The following is a 9,820-nucleotide window of genomic DNA, read 5'->3' on the forward strand; positions in this document are numbered from 1 at the left end:
CAGCATTTTGTAGATTCCAAAGAATTATTTGTTGAATAAATAACTTATTTGTAGTATCTATATACAAATAATGTATCATCTCAGAATATAGTGATACCATTTGTTATGTATCACATAACATTGAAAATGATTTCAATTTCAGTTAAAAATATTCTGGGCATATGAGTTACTGTCACATATAGTCACATTGTTTTGTTTACAGGAAACTGTAGTCAATGTATATTTTTGGTACTTAAGCCTTTTGGTTTTCCTGCCATAGCAAATAGTGTGCTGCTTGAGAACATGAACCTTGCTGGGCGTGGTGTCTCACACCTGTAATCCCCCAGCACTTTGGGAGGCCGAGACAAGCGGATCATGAGGTCAGGAGTTCGAGACCAGCCTGACCTGACCAACATGGTGAAACCCCCATCTCTACTAAAAATACAAAAAATTAGCTAGGCATGGTGGCAAATGCCTGTAATCCCAGCTACTCAGGAAGCTGAGGCAAGAGAATCCCTTTAACCCGGGAGGCAGAGGTTGCAGTGAGCCAAGATCGAGCTGCTGCACCCCAGCCTGGGTGACAGTGAGACTCTGTATAAAAAAAGAAAAAAAGAATATGAACCTGAGTTTTACTTCATTTTTTAACAGACGTCTTAATGAAATATATGCTGTACTATTTTAATACATAAGCAGACACCCTGTCAAAAGCAAAGAGCCACCCACTCCACCATTACCACCCACCCCTCCACTAATGCGGCTCCTGAAGATGTCCCATGGCAGAAGACAAACATCTTGTTTGTTGACTTGGAGGCTGGGGCTGGTCTGCACTTAGTCTCTTTCTTCCTAATTTCCAGCCCTAGTGGGCAGCCCTTAGCCCTGGCTGACATCCACAGTATATCATCATGGTCCTGCTACCTTCCTGACTCCTATGCTCAGCCTGCAGTTGCTGTACAAGGTAGCAAGAGTATTCAGAAGTGTCATTTGGATACCAGCGTCTCGGTGTTTACTGTTTCACGTTTTAATTCCTGAGTTGGGGTGGGGTTTGATAGGGAAGAGGTGGTATAACTAGAATGCCCACTAACTTCTCCAACTGCTTTACTTTTTCATTTTTGACATGTTTTTGCTCCCCCAAACTGACCAAGAGGTTGTATTTGCCGGCTGTGGCTACTCAAGTCTTACTGTCCAGCCAAGAGCCCCTACAACGTCTCAGCCCAATGGGTTGGTTAGAAAAAAAGAGAGGCCAAGGTGCGGTGGGTCATGCCTGTAATCCCGGCACTTTAGGAGGCTGAGGCTGGCCCATCACCTGAGGTCAGAAGTTTGACACCAGGCTGGCCCATACGGTGAAACCCTGTCTCTACTAAAAATATCAAAAATTAGCCAAGCATAGTGGTAGGCGCCTGTAATCTCAGCTACTTAGGAGACTGTCACAGGAGAATCACTTGAACCTGGGAGGTGAAGATTGCAGTGAGCCAAGATTGTCACTGCACTCCAGCCTGGGCAACAAGAGTAAAACTTTGTCTCAAAAAAAAAAAAAAAAGAGAAGCCACTCTCATTTCTGTATCTTTTTAGCAAGTGTGTGAACTCACAGTGCTTTTTTGTGAATAAATCATGGATCACATATAAGATCATTTTTCTTAAAGCAAAAAAAGAATAATTTCTAAACCCAGAGATAGAGGACCAACCAGTATTTAATAGAAGATTATAGATTTTCTGTGAGTACATATGGCTTGCGGTGACCTGATGCTATAAACCAAATGTTATTATTGTTCTCCTCAAATTCATGTGTTGAAATCTAATTCCCTTGTGATGGTATTTGGAGGTGGGGCCTTGGGAGGTGACTAAGTTCATGAAGTCAGGGACGTCATGAATGGGATTGGTATCCCTATCAAAGGGAGCACGGAGAGCCCTCATCCCTTCTGTCATGTAAGGACACAGTGGCTATGAACCAGGGAGCCCCCTCCCACTTCAGACATGGAATCTGCTGACCATTTGGCATTGGATTTTACCATCTCCAGAACTGTGAGAAACAAATTTTATATGCCACCTAGTCTATGGCGTTGTTTTGACATCCAGATTAGCTAAATACCAGCGTATCAACTTATACACATAATTCTTGGAAACTCTGATTCCAAATCCTTGAAGGCAAAAGGTTGTTAATTGCCAAAGAAATAAAATTACATGATTCTTCTTTCCAAAATAAACTGGAGAGTCAAAACAGGCAAAAGTAGGTCAAGGTCTTCTTAAAGCTATACCTGAAAGATTTCCAGTAACAGTTAATTTCATGGTAACTCAAATCACACAACCACAACAAAAAGCTACAACAGAGATTTTCAGGATAGCCTCAAAAAGTGTCTAACATTAGGGATTTTAAAAAGGCATGAAGTTTCATAAAGTTGAGCTTTGTTTCATCACTGCATGAACCGGTAATTTAACACTAGGAATACATCCTAGTCAGGTGGCAGCATGGAGAGTCTGGGGCACAAGTGCTGGGTTTAGAAGCTTTGCTTGCGGTACCCTTTAAAGCTGCCCCCTGGTCCCCTCACCCCCTACCACCTATAAAGAAGAGCCCGTCCCGGGCAGCACATCAGGAGCAAAGAGCCCCGATGCCCTGTTGCAAACAGACCTCCATGCCTGGAAGAGGCCGCTGCCTGTGGGAGCAGGAGGAGCTGCTGGAACCCTTCCTCACAGGCATCTTTTCCTGATTTCAAGCACCTCCTGCACACAGGCAGATAGACACCCCCAGCACCAGCAGAATAAAGAGGTCCTACTGCAGGAGGGCTGTGGCTCTGTGAATGAGAGAAGCCTCTCTCCAGTGAGGCAGAGGAACCCAGGCCGCACACCCTGGTCTCTTCCTCCGTAACTCCCACTGTGACCAGGATTAAGAACAACATAGAAGCTGCTGATTTGGGACCATGGTGGCAACCCCCTCTCTGCCACCTTTATCTCCAGCTACCCTTCCAGCTCCAGGGCTTAGGCCAGTGGCTCCACCAAATGCCGGGATGTTGGGCAACTCCTCACTGGGCTGGTCCTCACCAGCAGTATACTGGCAGGAAGGCTCTGGATCTGCCTCTAGCTCCAGCCCTGTCTCGGGAGGGGTCTCCTCCCATGGTGTGGGCTCTAGCCCAACAGCTGGGGCTGGAAGGCCCTCTCTTTCTGCTAAGGGAGCAGGAGCTGAAAAAGGAGAAAGGGTCCTCAATGTCAGTCACTGTCCACTGGAATTTCCAAACACTAAAAGAACCTCACTGAATTTAAAGGAATTCCAACTCCCCAAAACACCTCTATATCCAACCACACTTTCAGATCAGAGCTGAGGACAGTGGCTACAGCCGGTACCGGGATGTCGGGCAGCTCCATCAGTGCCTCCCCAGAGCCTCAGACAGAGCCAGGCTCCTGCATGCAGTAGCTGCACGTGGTAGGACCTGGAAAGCGCCCCCTTGTGGTTGTTAACAACCAACATGGGGCCAGGGTGGAGTAGAGATAGTTGACATACCAAATGTCAGGAAGTTTGAATTTGGAAGTTTGCTTATAGAAAAAAAAAAAAAGATCAGATACCTGGGCACCCCAAGTCAACTGACAAGTGACTTAATGGTGGTTGTGGACTCTGAGGGCACTTGAGGTGGTGTCTGTTAAAAACAGACACCAGGCCACTGGCCAGGAGCATTAACCTTAGAGGACTCTGGCTCTTCATCCACAGGTCTGCATGGCAAAGAGCAAATCAGATTGAAAAGGTGGAGGACGTTCCTATGGGGAAAAAAAGGCAGAAGAAAATAGAACTGACATGGAGAAAATAAGCAAAGCTGGAAGGAAAATTCTAAATTTAACATCCTGTTTTCTCTACCAGCTTTCAATCTTTAGGAAATAAGGTCGATATTGCTCTCAATTTAAAAAAAAATTTTAAAAGCTGTTTTCTTCAGAAATGGGCAGAAATAGCATTTTAATCTGTGGAGTGACTTTACGTTACCTGTAAACAAAAAGTATGTGCAGCTATGCTGCAAATTGTGAAAACTGCAAATGTTATTGATCATAAATATCTCACACACTGTCAATGGTGGTGGCAGGGCTTGTCAGTAAGTGCTCCAAACCCCATGTAGCACACAAAGGTTGGAAAGATAAAATCTCAGAGCTCTCCCAGCGCTGGCATTTTGGGTGTGAATTAAGTTCCATTAATCAGAAAGACTTGGCTAAGACCTGGAGTGGGACCTAGGTCAGGGGAAGAGAGACAGGGCACAGGGCATTCACTAAGTGGACAGAGACTGTAGCAGAGATGACATGTTTCTGGTGCTGGTAACTGCAGTGGCAGGCTTCCAAGTCCTGTCCTGGTGGAGGGAACAGGTTCCCTGGTGGTCCAGTTATGTGTAGACTTTGAGAGCTGCTTCTCTTGGAAGCTCAGCCTTCTCAACAATTCTGCAAACCATTTAACACCTATCTGCCTAAGCCAGCGTGATGTGGGATCCATTATACATGACAGAATCCTGACTCAGTTACTCTAAGCATAAATCTTACGCCTTCTAAGCATAAGAATGGTAAACAGTACTCTAAAATAACACTGCAATTCTGCATGAGGTGAAGTGTCTGTTCTCACCCAAATTTCTTGGTGTGTTCTTTGGGAGGTTTCTAAATTTAAGCACAGACTCTTAGAAAGTCTTGGGCTGGGTGCGGTGGCTCACGTCTATAATCCCAGCACTTTGGGAGGCCGAGGCGGGCGGGTTACGAGGTCAGGAGATTGAAACCATCCTGGCCAACACGGTGAAACCCTGTCTCTACTAAAAATACCAAAAGTTGACCGGGCGTGGTGGTCACACCTGTAATCCCAGCTACTTGGGAGGCTGAGGTAGGAGAATCACTTGAACCGGGGAGACGGAAGTTGCGACGAGCCGAGATCGCACCATTGCACTTCAGCCTGGGCAACAAGAGCGAAACTCCATCTCAAAAAAAAAAAGAAAGAAAAAAAGAAAAAAAGAAAGTCTTTTATAGCCAGACGCAGTGGCTCAAGCCTGTAATCCCAGCACTTTAGGAGGCTTAGGCTGGTGAATCACCTGAGGTCAGGAGTTCAAGACCAGCCTGGCCAACATGACAAAACCCTCTCTACTAAAAACACAGAAATTACCCAGGTGTGGTGGTGTGTGCCTGTGATCCCAACTACTTGAGAGGCTGAGGCAGGGGAATCACTTGAATCGGGAGGGGGAGGTTGCAGTGAGCTGAGATCACGCCACTGTACTCCAGCCTGGGTGACAGAGTGAGACTTTGTCTCACAAAAAAGAAAGTCTTTTATAATATAATAGATCTCTGACCCAATCCCCAATCCTCTCATGCCTGGCTTCCTCATCTCGGGGACTTCAGCATGTCGTAGTATCTCCCTGTGAACGAGCCAAGACAGGGACTCCCAACCTTCTGACTGCTAAATCACTGCTCTCTTCATTATATCATCTTTCCACAGCTGTTCTGCAAGATGACTAATTTATGAGAGTAGTTCAAACAGAATGTTTCTGGAAGTACATTTTAATAAGGTCAGTGGAAGTTAAGATATTATTTACTGATAGTTTTGAAGTTAATCTAGCTACTCATAAGCTTCTGTGGTTGAATTTACGTGTACTTCGTTTCCTGAGCTTTCTTCTGTTGCTCTGTAAACATGAATATGTTTGACAGAAACAGAACTTAAAACACTTACACTCCCTTACACTCTTGACTTCACAGCCCCTTCTTCTGAGTGAGAAAAAAAATCAGTAGACTGAATACTTCTCATTGAAAAAAATTACCAGGAACTTTGGAAATTGTAGGGCTGGGTTTTTAAGTAATTTTTTAAAGGTTTACTGAAAGGAACTGGTTTTCGTATTTTCCCCTTTATGTTACATAATAAAATTCATATGCTTAAATGGTAACGTAAGGCATAGAAGTTAGACCCACATTCATACTCTACAGAATAAAATCAGGTGGTGAATATCCAGAAAGGGAAGGAAATCAGGTTAGATCTGAGCAGAAAAACATCTCCTCTGTCTGTGCCAGCCATTCTCAGGAAGGTAATCAGCAAACAAAATGGGCCACCTTCTTGCCAGTCCATTTAAATGACTTGGTACCCATGACCTCCAAGGACAATCATTTTAAATAATTCATTTTCATTTCCTTCTTTGATAATTTAATAAGAACAAAACAGAGAAGCCTACATTTTGCTGAGGTATTCCCTTCTGTTATCTAAGTTTCTCTGGAATTCAAAGTATCAAATGATAAACAGACTCATTTAGACTTCATACGAAAAAAGCAAGGCCACATGAAATCAATTTCCAGTACCCCTGCCTTCTCACATCCAAAGACAATATTTCAAACAGTCTCCTTGGCTAGAACAGAAAGAGTCAGTATGAGAAAACCCTGTGTTATTTAAGCAGATTAGAGAAATGCCCATGAAATACCTACCATCTTATATAACAGTGATATTGTGTGTGTGTGTGTGTGTGTGTGTGTGTGTGTGTGTAGGGGGGATTTACAAAACAAAGACTGACTTGAATAACCAAAACCAAAGGTTATTAATAATGCTATTGGTTTCATTAGTATGTACTTTAATCACAAATTAGCTTGAAATTCCTTACAGAAGCCTGTCTTAGAATTGTTTGCAATCAACTAATAACAGCCCTAGCAATAAATGATTTCATTTCCTCTGTTCCAACAAAGAATAAAAACTCTGTATTCTAAAAGAATATTAAAAAGTTTAAAAGCAAATCCTTTTTTTTTAAATGCTTTTTTTTTGAGGGGACAGAGTCTTGCTCTGTCGCCCAGGCTAGAGTGCAATGGCGCGATCTTGGCTCACTGCAACCTCTGTCTCCCAGGTTCAAGTGATCCTCCTGCCTTAGCCTCCCAAGTAGCTATTACAGGTACCCGCCACCGCACCCAGCTAATTTTTTGTATTTTTAGTATATATGGGGTTTCACCATCTTGGCCAGACTGGTCTCACACTCCTGATCTTGTGATCCACCCGCCTGGGCCTCCCAAAGTGCTGGTATTACAGGCATAAGCCACTGAGCCCAGCCAAATTTTAAAAAATATTAAAAAAAATTTTGCAAAATCTTTAAGCATATAGCCAGGTATGACTTACCAATTCATTAAATAAAGGAAAAACTGTGAGATACCACTACTGGCTAGACATTTGTTCAAGGTTAGCTACTGCCCGTAAGGCTGAGGTTAGGTTCTCCTCTCAACTGGTAAAATATCACACATGTGGTCAAATAAGCCTTGAAAATCCCTCCAGTCACTCAGAAGTAACACGACTGTTTAAAAACACACTATCTCTCAGTATGTCTCATACATTCACTTTCCCTCCAGCATTTCATAGTTAGCTCCTTCTTTAGTTACACTGCAGGTGAAATAGCTGCTTCATGTTTAGGGGACACATTTAAAACAACAAAAATGAAGCATGTGTTTTAACTGCCCCCACCACACAAAATTATAGTAGATAATTTCACTGAAATAAGTCTGTGTATGATATGACTCCACAGTATATGCCAGGCATGGTTCCATGTGTCTAAAGTTATCTAACTTAATTTTCCACAAAACTTCCACATATTATCCTTTATTTTAGAGAAAAATTTGACAATAGCCATGTGGTTCATAAATGATGACTCTAGGATACAAACACAGCTCTATTAGGCCATGCTTTCTCAAATTATCTATAGTGCATGAGAGTTCTGTGAGAGTTCTACAAGGTTCTAAAAATAATACTAATAGTATTTCTTCTTAAAATTTGTTTTAAGCATATTTAAGAAAAAATACTCCCAATTTTATTTCAGTGTGAATTTTTATACAGTAATCTGCTCTTACGAGGTGGCAACCCACACCTGCGAATGACAGTTGGAGGCCAGACCACCCAATGCTGTGTCACACAGAGCAGATGACGTGCACCTCATAAGCAAGCAGTGTCTCCACGGAGCACAGCAAGGTGCGTGGTCCTCCTCACTGAAAGCCAGTCTGCCTTCTATGTCTTACCATGTCATTTAAGCACATACACATACATATCTGTAATTACTTTCCTTTGAAACTTTTATTTAACTTCTCCAATTTGTTGCTTTCTTTGTTTTGTCAGAGAATAGAGTCTTCAAATGTCAGTGATTGTTTACTGCATTGTTAAGTATAGGCTGGTGCAAAAGTAATGGCAAAAATTACTTCGGCATCAACCTATCCTTCCTCAAGACACCACTTTATGCTGCCATTTATTCTGACCCAGGCACAGGTGAGCTCATGTATATGATGATTTTTTTTTTTTTTTGAGACAGAGTCTTGCTCTGTTGCCCAGGCTGGAGTGCAGTGGCACAATCTCAGCTTACTGCAACTGCCACCTCCTGGGTTCAAACAGTTCTCTGCCTCAGCCTCCTGAGTAGCTGGGATTACAGCCACCCGACACCACACCGGGCTCATTGTGTATTTTTGGTAGAGATGGGGTTTCACCATCTTGGCCAGGCTGGTCTTGAACTCCTGACCTTGTGAGCCACCCACCTCGGCCTCCCAAAGTGCTGGGATTACAGGCATGAGCCACCACGCCTGGCCGTACATGATGATTTTTAAAGTATTCAAAGGTTAATTCTGTTTGGAAAGCATTGCGTGGCACCACTGCTACCTTCACAACAAGCAGATTAGTATTTGTGAAGAGGACAGGTTGTGTCAACCACATGCTCATGCCTGCTGGTCTCTTTCCTGAACACCAGGACGAAGCCCAGCCCAGGCCTTTCGGTTGATCTCCCAAGACTCCCCTCTGCCCGTCTAGTTTTTGGACTATACCTTCACCCACCTGAAGTTGCTTTTTTTTTTTTTTTTTTACTTCTATGTCTTGCCTCTGTGCCTTTGCTCATTCTATGCCCTTGCCTGGAGTGTAATTTTCTCTAAATACTTATTGTTTTGCACAAAACAAATCTAAGAGAAATTTGACACTCTCATCATGAGACAGAAATTATGAAGTACTCTGTCTTGCTAGTGTCAAATAGTATCTTCTGAATTTCACTTTCAAATTTCAATATAAATATATACAACAATAAAATCAAACAGGATAAGATGGCAATTTGACCATGAGCATCTTAATCTACAAATCTCAACAAAAAGAATCTAAAAAACAATAAAAATCTTGTAGTCCAATATCATTTACAGGCTTAGACTTTGAATAATTTCTACTGAGAGAAAGTAAGAGAAAATGGAAAGAAAATACACGGCTTTTCCCCAATTATCTTCCAAAGAAAATGGAGATATGGGAAACCGTCCACTAATGTCCCCCACCCTAGAGGGCTAGGGCTGGAAAGGAGCATAAGAAGCCCAGAGATATGCAGAGCATTCTGGCAAAGCATCAGGAACAAGAAGATTTGACATCCGAGGAGGCCAAGGCTGGGTTACCCCAAGCACAAAGGTCAGTAGTGACAAGGTGCAGGGCAGGAAAAGCCACAGTGTGCACCTAAAATGGATGAGGGGCATACAAATATAGACCCAGAGAGCTGGCTCTGCATTCCAGGCACTCCAAGCAGAGAAGAAACTGGGCAGAGGTGAATTTCTCCACCAGGCACTTATCCTTCTCTACTCTACCTGTGCCTCTGTACCTCCCAACATGTAATGTAAATGTACCTTCGAGAACCTTCCAACACGTTTAAGTCATGAGAAGATGATCCGAAGCATTGTCAGGCAAAGGCAGAGGACCTGAGCAGAATCCGGACACTGACCTGGGGCCAATGTGAGGCGCTGCCACACCTCCATCTGCTTCAGCAAGAGAAGATGACAGGCAAAATCATGCCCTGCTCAATGTAAATATTTCATAATACAAAGTGAAGGGGAAACTGCACTCAAGAGAGAACAGACATTTGTAAATTCATGACCGGAA

This window comes from Aotus nancymaae, unplaced genomic scaffold (assembly GCF_030222135.1).
Source record: "Aotus nancymaae isolate 86718 unplaced genomic scaffold, 86718_ANA_hifiasm-v0.15.2.pri h1tg000018l, whole genome shotgun sequence".
NCBI classification, from domain to species: domain Eukaryota; kingdom Metazoa; phylum Chordata; class Mammalia; order Primates; family Aotidae; genus Aotus; species Aotus nancymaae.